General features: G+C 38.4%; 1 protein-coding gene across 4 annotated transcripts in view; it reads right to left on the reverse strand.

Annotated features, from left to right (window-relative positions):
- R3HDM2 (R3H domain containing 2) overlaps positions 1-13,447 on the reverse strand; it is a 157,539-nt gene that overhangs the window by 108,816 nt on the left and 35,276 nt on the right. For 2 of the 4 annotated variants that reach the window (XM_028110767.2, XM_088025250.1), the window contains one exon: positions 7,972-8,034. The exons of 1 other annotated variant lie outside the window; for it this stretch is intronic. The gene's annotated coding sequence lies outside the window, so the exon portion shown is untranslated. Of the gene's footprint in view, positions 1-7,971; positions 8,040-13,447 lie in introns of all 4 variants that reach the window. One more of the 4 variants, XM_028110776.2, reaches the window with a different exon arrangement.

Below are 13,447 nucleotides of genomic sequence, written 5' to 3' on the forward strand. Positions count from 1 at the left end.
ATAAGCAACTCTCAAAACTCAAAGAAACAATTAGGAAATGGGCAAAAGACATAAGCATACATGTTCAAAATCATTAGCCATTATGGAAATGCAAATTAAAAACAGATGAGATATCTCTACATACCTATCATAATGGCCAAATAAAAAAATACTAGGGCGCCTAGGTAGCTCAGTCATTAAGCATCTGCCTTCAGCTCAGGTCGTGATCCCAGGGTCCTGGGATCGAGCCCCACATCGGGCTCCCTGCTCAGCGGGAAGCCTGCTTTTCCCTCTCCCACTCCCCCTGCTCATGGGAATTCCATAATAAAGAAAGAAAATCTTTAAAAATAAATAAATAAATAAAAATGAAATATGTAATTACTCTTGGGCATTTATCCCACACAAAGAAAAACTTGTTTACAGAAAAACCTGAATATGAATGTTCATAGCAGCTTTATTCACAATGGCCAAAAATTGGAACCAACATAGAAGTCCCTCAACAGGTGAATGCTTAAACAAACTTGGGACAACCATACCACAGACTACTACTCGGCAACAAAAGGATACAAACTATTGACACATGCAATAATTTGGATGGATCTCAAGGGAATTATGCAGAGTGGGAGAAAAAGTCAATCTCAATAGGTTATATATGGTATGATTCCATTTAATTAACATCTTGACGTGACAATATTAAAGAGCTGAAGAATTGACTAGTAAAGCCAGTGTTATAGGTTCATGAATGGGGTGGAGGTAGGTGGATGTGGTTATAAAAGGGTAACAGGAAGAATTCTTATGGGAACGGAACTGTTCTGTTATCTTGACGGGGGCTGTGGATATATATAAATTCACACAGTGAAATTCCACAGAACTCCCCTTAACACACATACCCATGCACTGAGAGCAGTGCATGTACAACTGTCAAATCTGAATAGACTCTATAGATTGTATCAATATAAATTTCCTGGTTTTTACATGGAACTATAGTTATACAAGCTGTCACAACTGGGAGAAAGTGGGTGAAAGGCACATGGAATGGAATACTGCTGTACATTTTTTTTTTTGCAATTTCCCATAAATTATACTTATTTCACAATGAAAAGTTAAAATAAATGACTGAGAAATGATAGATTATAAAATGAGTAAAGAGCGGGCGCCTGGGTGGCTCAGTTGGTTAAGCAACTGCCTTCGGCTCAGGTCATGATCCCGGAGTGCCGGGATCGAGTCCCGCATCGGGCTCCCTGCTCGGCGGGGAGTCTGCTTCTCCCTCTGACCCTACCCCCTCTTGGGCTCTCTCTCTCTCACTCTCTCTCTCAAATAAATAAATAAAATCTTAAAAAAAAATGAGCAAAGAGCAACATTTAAAAAGTTCAGGGGCTATATTTCATATGTGTAAAAATCTAAAGGAAACATATATTTCATATGTGTAAAAATCTAAAGGAAACTATATTTCATATGTGTAAAAATCTATATTTCATATGTGTAAAAATCTAAAGGAAAAAGGAGCATGTTAGGTAGATTTCATATGTGTAAAAATCTAAAGGAAAAAGGAGCATGTTAGGTAGAAGAAGTAAAAAAAAAAAATCTCTGAAATGGTAGAGATAAAAACACACTATGACGACTGATAGCAGATTAAAAATTGCAAGAGAACAAATCAGGGTGAGAAAATAAGTAAACAGCAATAGAAGTCAACCAAAATAAAACAGAAAGAAAAAAAACATTAAAATAAAATGAACAAAGCATCCATGAACTGTGTGGGACAAATTCTAATTGCCTAATATATGTGTCAGTGGAATTTCCAAAGAAGAGTCAGGGGAAAAAAATATTTAATGAAATAATAGCTTCCAAGTTTCCAAATTATAATAAAACTATAAATACACAGATCCAAGAAGCTGAAAAAAACCAAACCAAGACACATCATTACCAAATTACCTAACACTAATATTACAGTAATACAGAGTAAATTTAAAAGCAGCCAGGAGGAAGGATATATTACATATAGAGGACAAAGATGAAGACGATAACAGAATTCTCACTGGAAACTATTCAAGTCAGAAGACAATGGATTCATATCTTAAAAGACTGAAAGAAAAAAACTGTCAACCACAAATTCTATACACACAGAAAATATCTTTCAAAAATGAAGGCAAAATAGACTTTTTCTGTACAAAAGCTAAACATCATCACCAGTAGACCTGTGCAGGTCCTTCAGGCTCAATAAATATTGTCTGGATTTACACAAAGGAATAAAGAGCATCAGAAATGGTTACAATGTGGATAAATATAAAAATCTTTTTTTACTCATTATTCAAATATTTTTATTTTTTTTTTTATAAAGATTTTATTTATTTATTTGAGAGAGAGAGAATGAGAGACAGAGAGCACAAGAGGGAAGAGGGTCAGAGGGAGAAGCAGACTCCCCGCTGAGCAGGGAGCCCGATGTGGGACTCGATCCCGGGACTCCAGGATCATGACCTGAGCCGAAGGCAGTCGCTTAACCAACTGAGCCACCCAGGCGCCCCTATTCAAATATTTTTAAAGTTATAAACTATTCAAAGCAATAATTTAAGATACACTGTAATTTATATATATACAAGTATATATATGCATGTGTATATATGTGTGTATATATATGTATATGTGTGTATAAAATAAATCTGTCAAATAAATAAAATCTTATATATATATATATATATATATATATATATCTTCAAAACACACACACACACACAAGTAAAGTGTATACTTGGAATAGGGCAATGGTCAGGAGGGAAGAAAAAGCAGTATACTATTGTAAAGTGCTTATACTATACATGAAGCAGTATAACATTACCATGAAATGGACTGTATGGCCCATAATTGGAAAAATGGCAATCAAGAGAAACTCACTTAGGAATCCCAGACACTGGGCTTTAAATCAGCCAATTTAAATAAGACCAAAAAAGGAAACGATGACTAAAGAATTAAAGGAAAAGTGTAACAATGTTTCAGAAACAGAGTATTAATAGAAAGATAGACATTATAACAAGGAACCAAACAGAGGAGCCTGCATGGCTCAGTCGTTAAGTGTCTGTCTTCGGCTCAAGTCATGATCCCAGGGTCCTGGGATCAAGCCCCGCACCTGGCTCCCTGCTCCACAGGAAGCCTGCTTCTCCCTCTCCCACTCCCCCTGCTTGTGTTCCCTCTCTGCCGTGTCTCTCTCTGTCAAATAAATAAATAAAATTTTTTAAAAAGGGGGGGGAACCAAATAAAAATTTTGGAGGTGGAAAGTACAATAACAAAAATGAAAAACATAAACAGAGAGGTTTGATACAAGATCTGAACAGGCAGAAGAAAGAATCAACAAACTTGAAGCTAGATCAATTAAGAATATCCAGTCTGGGGGCACCTGGGTGGTGCATTCTGTTGAGCATGGCTCTTGGTTTCAGCTCAGATCGTGGTCTCAGGGTCATGAGACTAACCCCCACATGGGGCTCCGGCATCTGCATGGAATTGCTTGGGATTCTCTCTCCCTTTGTCCCTGCCCCCCTCCAAAATAAATAAATCTTTTTTTCCTAAAGGTTTTATTCATTTATTCATGAGATACAGAGTGAGAGAGAGACAGACAGAGGCAGAGGGAGAAGCAGGCTCCCCACAGAGCAAGGTGCCCATTGTGGGATTTAATCCCAGGACACTGGGATCACACCTGAGCAGAAGGCAGACACAACCGACTGTGCTACCCAGGTGCCCCAAAATAAATAAACCTAAAAAAACAAAACAAAACAATATCTAGTCTTCGGGCACCTGGCTGGCTCAGTCAGAAGAGCATGCAACTCTTGATCTTGGGGTGAGTTCCAGCCTCACGTTGGGTGTACAGATTACTTAAATAAATAAACAAAAACTTTAAAAACAACAAACAAAAAGAATATCCAGTCTGAGGAACATAAGGAAAAAACATAGCTAGGGTAGTGAGGGAATAAAAAGAAAGAAAAGGCATCCAGTCTGGAAAAGTAAAACTTTTTCTATTTGCAGAGGCAGCTGGGTGGCTCAGTCACTTGGGTGCCAACCCTTGATTTCAGCTCAGGTCATGATCTCGGGGTCCTGGGATCCAGCCCCAAGTTGGGCCCCTTGTTCAGCCGGGAATCTGCTTGAGGATTCTCTCTTCTGCTTCCTCTGCCCCTCCCCCCACTAGTGCACTCTCTCTCTCTCTAAAATAAATAAGTCTTCAAAACAAAAAAATTTTTCTATTTGCAGATGACATGATCTTATATACAGAAAATCCTAAGGAATCCACTAAAAACTAATAAAAGTTCAGAAAGGTTGCAAAATACAAGGTCAACATACAAAAATTTATTGTATTTCTATACACAAGTAACGAATATTCCAAATATGAAATCAAGGGGAGAAGTCCATTTACAGTAGTAACAAAAATAATAAAATATTTAGGTATAATTTTAACAAGGAAGTATAAAAGAATAGGATTAAAAAAGTGTAAGGCTTATATATTAAAAATTATAGGGCGCCTGGGTGGCTCAGTTGGTTAAGCAACTGCCTTCGGCTCAGGTCATGATCCTGGAGTCCCAGGATCGAGTCCCGCATCGGGCTCCCTGCTCAGCAGGGAGTCTGCTTCTCCCTCTGACCCTCCCCCCCTCATGTGCTCGCTCTCTCTCTCTCTCATTCTCACTCTCTCAAATAAATAAAATCTTTAAAAAAATTATAAACAATCACTGATAGAAATTAAAGAACTTATTATTAAATAAGGGGGAAGATGTCCCACGTTCATGCACTGAAAGATTTAATATTGCTAAGGTGGTAACACTCTCAAAACTGATCTACAGATTCAGTGCAATCCCTATCAAAATCCTAGCTGGCTTTTTTTTTTTTTTTTTGAAGACATCGACAATCTGATCCTAAAATTCATATGGAAATGCAAGGGACCTAAAATAAACAAGATAATCTTTTCTTTTTTAAGTAATCTCTACACGCAACATGGGGCTCAAACTCACAACTCTTAAGATCAAGAGTCACATGCTCTACCAAATGAGCTACCCAGGCACACCAAACAACACAATCTTGAAAAAAGAAAAACAAAATTGGAGGACTCACATTTCCTAATTTCAATTTACCACACAAAGTAACAGTAATCAGAACAGTGCTATAGTGGAATAGAACTGAAAGCCCAGAAATAAATCTTTATATTTGTGGTCAACCAATTTTCAAACAAGGAGGCCAAGACAATCAAATAGGCCATGGACAGTCTTTTCAACAAAAGGTCCTGGGACAAGTGAATAGCTAAATATAAAAGAATAAAGTTGGAACTATACCTCATATTATACACAAAAATTAACTCAAAACAGATCACAGACCTAAATGTAAAAGCTAAAACTATAAAATTCAACATGAAACACTAGAATAAATCTTCATGACCTTGGGTTAGGCAAAACTTTCTTAGATATAACACTAAAAGCATAAGCAACAAAAGAAAAAATAGATCAGCAGACTTCATCAAATTCAAAACTTTTGTCTGGGGGCGCCTGGGTGGCTCAGTCGTTAAGCGTCTGCCTTTGGCTCTGGTCATGATCCCAGGGTCCTGGGATGGAGCCCCATATCGGGCTCCCTGCTCAGCGGGGAGCCTGCTTCTCCCTCTCCCACTCCCCCTGCTTGTGGTCCCTCGCTTGCTGTGTCTCTCTCTGTCAAATAAATAAATAAAATCTTAAAAAATAAAATAAAATAAATAAAACTTTTGTCTGTAAACAATACCATCAAGAAAATAAAAAGACAACTCACAGAATAGGAAAAAATATCTGCAAATCGTGTATCAAATAAGGAACTTGTATCCATAATAAAGAATTCTTACAACTCAATAAAAAGACAAGTTATCTAAAAAAGAAAAGGATTTAAATATACATTTCTTTAAAAAAATATACAAATGGCCAATAAGTATACGAAAAGAAGCTCAATTCAACATCGTTAGTCATCAGGGAAGTGCAAATCAAAATCATAATGATATTACTTGACACCTACTAGGATGGCTAGAATCAAAAGACAGACAAGTTTAGTTAAGGATAGATAAATTGGGGCCTTCATACATTGCTAGTGGGAATGTAAAATTATGCAGCCACTATGGAAGCAGTTTGACAGTTCTTCAAAAAGTTCAACAGAGTTATCATATGATCCAGCAATTACACTCCTAGATATATACTCCAAAGAAATGAAAACATATACCCACACAAAAACTTATAAAAAAATGTTCACAGCAGCATTATTCATAGTACCCAAAAAGTGGAAACAACCCAAATGTCTACCAACTGAGGAATGGATAAGCTAAATGTGATAGATCTACACAATGGAATATTATTCAGCCATAAAAAGGAATAAAAGTACTGATACATGCTACAACTTGGATGAATCTTGAAATATTACGCTAAATGAAAGAAGCCAGACACAAAAGGTTCATATATTGTCTAATTCTTTTTGTAAGATATATCCAGAAGAGGCAAATCCACAGAGACAGAAAGCAAATTAGGGAATGGGGAGTGATTATTTAATGAGTATGGTATGGTTTACAAAATGACGAAAAAATTTTGAAACTAGAGAGAACTAGTGGTTGCACAACATCATAAATACACTAAATACCACTGATCTATACACTAAAACTGTTAATTATAAGTTATGTGAATTTCACCGCAATTTTTTAAAAAAGACATTAACTTGGGGAAAAAAGTATATACCCATACAAACAAAAAATAATGTGAGAGTATATACTTTACAATTCCATTTATATAAAAATCTAGACAATGCAAACCATTCTATAGTGACAAAAGTTGATCAGTGGTTGCCTAGGATCACAAGTTGAGGGAAGTATTAAAAATGGGGATAAGGAAACTTGTGGAGGTGATATTTTTATTATCTTGACTGTGGTAATAGTTTCATGAGTGAATAACACATACGTCAAAACTTAACAAATTGTACACTTTTAATACGTACAGTTTACTGTATGTTAATTATAGCTCAAGATCTATTTTGAAAAAGATGGGGAAAGGGGAAATAGGGCAATGTATTCATGCTGGCAACTCAATAACTGATAAGGGAGTGATAAAAACAGTTTTATTTTACCTTGATGAGTATACAAACAACACCTGGCAAAACTGTACATGGAGAACCACTCACAGTAGCATATAAATTTGAATTTCTGTAAATTTACAAATACTTCTATTAACCAACATTATAATTTCAGAGATCCTGAATCTTCATTTTTGACTGATTTTCGGGTAGTGCTAAAAACCCTCTCAGTTCTAGCAAGTACTACCATTAGTATGATCTGTAAAAAAAGATTCAGACATACCAAGAAAGCTCCTACAAGAAGCCCTAGTAAGGTTCCTTAAAGCTAAAACATCTGTGAACAGTATTTCAAGTGTGATGAAAACAACACAAAAGAGTCCTATCATCCATACTAATAATCTTTTAAGAATTTCCCTGTTAATATTTATTAACCTTTTGTAAGATAAAGTAAACACCTATTTTGTAAGGTAAATATCTATTTACCTTTTGTAGATATTCACTCAAATAAATTTAAACTGCTTCAAACTTAGAAAAGCTTTAAAGTTAAAACTCTAAATTAGATTTTTCTTTACCAAAAAGTATGTCCATTGTTTCAAAGACAAACAAAAAGTATGATGTATTCACTAGTGGGAAAAGTTATGGAAATGAGGGTGAAGTTCAGTCAAAACCACTTTACATTCATGTATTTATGACAGGTGAGGAATGACATTATCTAATGACATCAGCTACCATCATCTCTCACTTCGACTATAGCAGTAGTCTTTTTTATTTCTTAATTCAGGTGAACTCAGTCTTAATATACTTTAGTCTCAGTTTCTTCATCTATTAAATGGGTACAATAACACTTCCAACCTCACAAGTTTGTGTGACAATTAAATGAGAATACAGGTATAGCACTTAGTTTGTTGCCTAGCACACGGAAAGTGCTCCATAAATGTTACCTATAATTACCTGAATAAATGTTCAGCCTCCATGAGTCCAGTGCTGGAATGGCATCACATATAAGAAACAAGTCTAACCTCAAAAAAAAAAAAAAAAAAAGTTAAAAGCAATTTAAATCTTAATATATTGAGACTCCCAAAGAAAATTAAAATATCCATTTCAAAATCCATAGCAGCTTTTTTTGTTTTTTAAGATTTTATTTATTTATTTGAGAGACAGAGAGAGTGCACACATGAGCAGGGGAGTGGGAGAAGTAGACTCCATACTGAGCAGGGAGCCCAACTTGGGGCTCAGTCCCAGGACCCAGAGATCATGACCTGAGCCGAAGACAGACACTTAACCTACTGAGCCACCCAGGTGCCCCTCCACAGCAGCTTCTTAATATCTTCTTTCCCAATTCCTTTTGCTCACAATGTTTCTCATAACCCTACACCTGCCCTGAACCCTCTATATCCATTCCTACTTTTTTTTTAAATCCATTGCTTAAATGCACAGTTTTATTTTTTTATTTGTATTATTTTTTTAAGTAAACTGTACGCCCAACATGGGGCCTTGAACTCACGACCACAAGATCAAGAGTTGCATGCTGTGGGGTGCCTGGGTGGTTTGACCAGACTCTTGGTTTGAGCAACCGACTCTTGGTTTCCACTCAGGTCATGGTTTCGGGGTCCTGGGATCAAGTCCTGCCACCAGGCTCCAGGCTGGGTGAGGAGTCAGCTTGAGATTCTCTGCCTCCCCCTGTCCCTCTGTCCCTCCCCCAGCTAGCACTCACTCTCTCTCTCTAATAAATAAATCAAATCTTTAAAAAAAAAAAAAAAGTCGCATGCTCTACCAACTGAGCCACCCAAGGGCCCCTACCTATTCCTATTTTCAATTCACAGTACAACACTCTGCTCACTTGGCTCTTTCTCCTCTAATGATCCACTCTTCTTATAAGCAGTTCTTGGTCCACTTTCTAATATAAGTTAATCATCCAGTCTTACTGCTTGAAATTCTTCAGCTGTTTTCTACCCATTATCCTTTTATACAAGCCAATTCTAGAAACTGAGCTAGCAGATAGGGAATCTCTCTCAGTAGATGAGAAGAATATAAAGAAGCCAGAGACAGAATTTTCTTCTGTGAGTAGAAATAAATACTATAAGCACATAATTTAGTATCTCTCCTCTCTGACTACAATATTTGTTATTATTATTATTATTGCCATTGCTATTACAGGACTCTGAGAGGTGGCTGCTGCTTAATCCACAGTAGGAACTCTGCAGGCTGAATGCCACCACTAGAACCCTTAATATGCCAAGCCAGTCTGTGTTCTTGGAACCCTCAAAATACCAAAATAAGCCCCACTGTGTCCTATGCTGAAGTGAAGAGTATCCCTAACTCTTCAGTTTGTTTTACAACTCTATCCCATGAGTTATCACATTGCTAAAGTCTGCCTTTCCGATATCATTCTAAGATTTCTATGAAAAAGCTCTTCTGGTTTCTTTATAGCCCCTGTACCTTCGGGTTTTGGCATTAGAGATGTGTGGGAGTTTGGTAAGGGTTGGGAGGCATGGCCAGGATATCGCCCTTCCCCTTTTCACCACCAACCTTGGTCCTGAAACACTGTCAGCCTGGTGATTTTGTCCCCCCAGGAAATGCCTTATTCTCCCCTATGCAAAGAAATTACTAGTTGCCTTTCCCCACAGGCCCTCAAGCCGTGCCCAGATGTGCCTGATTTTTAAGTGGGCATAGTGAGTTCATGCTGAGAGCCTTGCCATACCAAGAGTTAGTTCTCTATCCAACACTGACTTAGAGAATCAAGAGCAACATAATTCAAAACACACACCAGGACTTACTGATGTTATGGTTTTCTGGCCCTATTTGTAATTTTATCAAAATTAAAAGTGGAATACTTTCGGAAAGAAGTTCAATTCCTTTCTGCCGTCCAACCTCCATAACCCCCATGTAGTTTGCTAATAAAATGCTATAGCCTCATAACTAATTTCTCTACTTCCTCTCTGGGCACTCTGCTATCCGTTCTCCCCAAAGAAGCATGAGTGATCTTTTAAAACTGTAAATCAGATCATTTAGCTTTCTTGATCAACCAGCTTCTTTCTACCAATGGTTTTCCAACATCCTAAGTGAGGTCTACGGAGCCCTACAAAATCTGGCCCCTGCCTATTCTTTTTTTTTTTTTTTTTTAAGATTTTATTTATTTATTTGAGAGAGAGAGAATGAGAGATAGAAAGCACGAGAGGGAAGAGGGTGAGAGGGAGAAGGAGACTCCCTGCTGAGCAGGAAGCCTGATGTGGGACTCGATCCCGGGACTCCAGGATCATGACCTGAGCCAAAGGCAGTCACTTAACCAACTGAGCCACCCAGGCGCCCTGGCCCCTGCCTATTCTTGAACATACCAAACCACATACTCCCCATGAGGCCTTTGTTTTGTTGTTCTTCCTGCCAGAACACTCTTCTCCCATCAGGAAATGCTGGTTCTGCCTCCCTTTAAGTAACAGTTCACACACCACTATAAAAAGGTCTTCCTAACCATCCCATCTGACTATCCCCCTCTCCCTTACTCTGTCACATCACCACATCTATTTTCTTCATACTACTCACCATAATCTGTAATTATTTATTTGCAAATTGTCTATCTTTTCAAATGAAATCTCGTATGTCTTGTTCTTATCTGTACCTCCAATGTGAAATAGTGCCTGACACATAAGCAGTGTAACAGTTTTCTAACTGTCTGATTAATTTACAAAGCTAAATAATACCTCTGAGGTAAACTTTGGTTTTTTAAAAAATTTTTTTAAACTTATTTGTACAGCCAGGGTGCCTGGGTGGCTCAGTCATTTAAGGGTCTGCCTTCGGCGCAGGTCATGATCCTGGGGTTCTGGGATCGAGTCCCACATCGGGCTCCCGGCTCAGCAGGGGGGAGTCCGCTTCTCCCTCTGACCTTCCCCCCTGCTCATGATCTCTCTCTCACTCAAATAAATTTTTTTAAAAATAAACTTATTTGTACAGTCAATAGGATGGCCAAGCCATCAAAACCCTGTGTTCTTGTCTTCATTCTAACAAACTGCCTTGTATTCTCAGCTCCCGTGCTTTCTCTGAAGACAAAATCTGCACTCAGAAAATAAGATGGCAATCTTATCTGGCAACACTGTTCTCTGCGGTCTGTGAGACCCAAACCCAAGGTTCTCAGGCAGCAGCAATTGACAAAGATCTGGTTACCAGCACTGTACTAAGGAGTGCCTCGCAACCCAGAACAACCAGGTTAAACTGATACAAGGTGCAAACGCCTTCAAGAGAACACAGTTGATAAAGAGTTCTGTGAAGTACTCCAAACGCCTTGAAGATAACCTCACAAGAGTAGGAAGATTCAGTTCAGCCATCTGACTGGTGGTGTGTTCTATAAAGCCTTAATAATGATCCTGTCACCAGGAAAACAGATACTGTGCCCCAGCCTTCTAATCAGCTGCATTTAGCAGCCAACATCCATCTTTTGCAATAAAATGCCACCTCGAGAGTTCCTATTCCCATCAAATTATCACAGGTTTGGGCAACAGATAAATCAGAAACTACAGTTAACAAATCTACTTGTCTGGGACCCAAGACAATTAATTAAACTTACTTGGAAAAGCAGAATAAATAGCTTCCAGTTACCTGGAGGCAAGTTTTAAAGATCCCAACAACTGTAACACTTGGACACACCAAAATGGCTGTAATCTGCAAACCAGCCACATGTCACTTCCAATAGTACTCTTACACTGAAAGTGACCTTCCCCCTCAAAATTAATAATGTTTAAAGTCAGGTGAATCTTGAACAATGACTCTGACTTTTCTCTAAAATAAGGGCTATGACAGCTACCTTAATGAGAGGCCCAATAAATTTAGGGTAAGGGGCTCATTGTGCTGACATTGTCACCTCATCTAGGACTTCAGCTGATTCATCCTGATGGGCTGACAGGTCACTGACATCTGCACCTTGCCCAAGATTCTTGTTTATTTCACATATAAAAACACTGTCTCCTCAAGACAACTGCAGTCCAGACCTGTTCTCTTGCTGTACAGCCTTTCCTTTCCTGACTTCACTGAGACCTCGGAAAAAAAGTTGTCATTTCAGGCTCATATAAGTGACTCTAGATGGCTAACAAGGCATGGAAGAGATGGGAATAAAGCTCATAAAAGGACCAGTGTTAACATTCAGGTCTTACCAATTTTTAAAAAAAGGATAAAAAGAAAAAAGATCAAAATCACCTGGGGAAGAAACTAATCTTTTCATCATTAAGAGATGTTTGGTATTATTATGGTGATTTGGAAAACAGTCACAAAGTCAGGACCTGAAAATGTCTGGTCCTTGGCCACACCAAGTAATCACAGACGACATCCTTTAAGTAAGCTTTGTTTTGACATAAACTTCAAGAAGAAAGGGCAATAATAATTTAAAAAAAAAACCACAAACTATCCAATTCATTTAAAAGGAGCAATGGAAGGAAAGGAGGAAGAGAGAGAAAAGGAGAAAGAAAGAAAGGAACAAGGAGGAACAATGAATGCCCAATGTTGTAGATCAAACATGGCCACAGATTATTTGCAGCAATTCCCATCAAAAAGTGGAGTTCATTTCCTCCTTACCCTTTGAATCTGAGCTGGCCTTGTGACTTGTTTTGTCCGACAGAATGTGGCAAGAATGACACTGTGCAATTTCTGAGCCCAGGCCTTAAGAAACCTTGTACCTTTCACTCTCACTCTCTTGGGACCTAGTCACCATGCAAGGTAGCCAAGAAAGACTGCAGGAGAGGCCACCGTACCCTGGATGACAGCTCCAGCCTAATGATAGACAACACTGGAGTGAGGCTACCCAGGTACAACCAGCCCCTGGCTAACCTGCCAACTGACCACAAACACATGAGTAAGCCCAGCAAATTCCATGTGCAATAGAGGCAAGGCAGATGGGCCCTGCCCAAATTGCCAGCCCACTTAATCATAAGCAAATAAACACTTGAGGTTTTTTGTTTTTGTTTTTGTTTTAAGATTTTATTTATTTATTTGAGAGAGAGAGAGAGCACAAGCAGGGGGAGAGGCAGGCAGAGGGAGAGGGAGAAGCAGACACTCCCTGCTGAGCAGGGATCCCTATGCGGGGCTCGATCCCGGGACCCTGGGATCACGACCTGAGCCAAAGGCAGACGCTTAACTGACAGAGCCACCCAGGCACCCTAATAAACAGTTGTTTTAAGCCACTAAGACTTAGAGTAGTTTGGTTGACAACAATAGGTAACAGAAATACCCGCAATCAGCTGAGACTAATTCAAAACATCAATACTGACACACTCAAAAGGAGCATGTGCATTCCCATCATGTAAGGAAACTAGAATCTCTAAATAATACATATAACCACTCTTCATAGATCAGACATATATCCCAGAATCCCAGCAAAACACTCATTAATAAATTTGTTCCAGCATGTATCCCACATGTAAACAGCTGCAGAAGATATGTGCAA

This window comes from Eumetopias jubatus, unplaced genomic scaffold, assembly GCF_037043125.1.
Source record: "Eumetopias jubatus isolate StellerSeaLion01/CBP00866 unplaced genomic scaffold, mEumJub1_p1.0 scaffold_8, whole genome shotgun sequence".
NCBI lineage: Eukaryota > Metazoa > Chordata > Mammalia > Carnivora > Otariidae > Eumetopias > Eumetopias jubatus.